Source organism: Nematolebias whitei, chromosome 1 (assembly GCF_014905685.2).
Source record: "Nematolebias whitei isolate Nwh7 chromosome 1, NemWhi1, whole genome shotgun sequence".
Classification (NCBI taxonomy): domain Eukaryota; kingdom Metazoa; phylum Chordata; class Actinopteri; order Cyprinodontiformes; family Rivulidae; genus Nematolebias; species Nematolebias whitei.
In genome coordinates this window covers 26,148,648-26,149,649 of record NC_056498.1, presented here as the reverse complement: position 1 = coordinate 26,149,649, position 1,002 = coordinate 26,148,648, and positions in this window count along the sequence as shown.

Here is a 1,002-nt window from a genome sequence, read left to right as displayed (position 1 = left end):
TATATATATATATATATATATATGTATATATATATATATATATAAATCATAACTGGTAAGCCTTTGCATTTCTCTCAAGTTCAAATCACATTGTTAATTACATAAAGCTTTACTGGTGTTTGTTAGCTCAAATAGCATTAGCATTGTCAGCTAGCTGTTGCATTTGAGTGATACTTCAGCAGAAATATATTTCTTTTGAAATAACAGTATTACAAAGTTAATTGTGTGAGCATCTGTGTTTATGTCTTTAGATAGTGTTTTCTTGTATAATCTGTTCTGCCTTCCCCAGTGTTTATTCCCTCATGTTGTCAGCTCCCGCTTCACCTGTTCCCAATCCCAGTCACCCCAGGTGTTCATCATCGTGTCTCGTTAGTGCCTCTTTAAGTTCAGTGTCTGTGTTTCCTCCTTGTTCGTGGATTGTGCTTCCCAGCCCTCATGTTCTGTTCCTCCATGCTCCGTTATTTTTTTGTAAGTTTTTGCTGCCATGCCAACTTTTGTATTTGTCCTTTCACTCAAAATAAATAGTTATTCTTTATTTTATCTCTGAGTTCCCCAAGTCTGTTTGTATTTGGGTTCAACAAACAGTACTGAGCATGATAAATTGTAACTTTTTGTTGTATTTTTTATTAATCTTGTTTACATAAAATATTTGAGATTGGAGTGTTTTTAGATTTCAGCTTTTGGTATTGGTTTTGCTTAAACTAGCTGTTAGCTTGTCAAACACGTGTCAAACTCAAGGCCTGGGGGCCAAATGTGACCCTTGTCGACATCTTATCGGCCCCAAGACGATATTTTAAACGTAAAATACTTTTATCACTTTATTTTTTTCAGTAATATTTGATGATGATGTCAAAAGCGCAACTTTTGACATGCACTTTGGAAATGAGGCCAATCAAACTCTTGTTGAGGAACCTCCAACCAAGAAAATATGTTGAGTATCTCACTTGATTTAATGTAGATTTTTGTCGATTCTGTACAATCTACAATTAATGTAGATTCTAA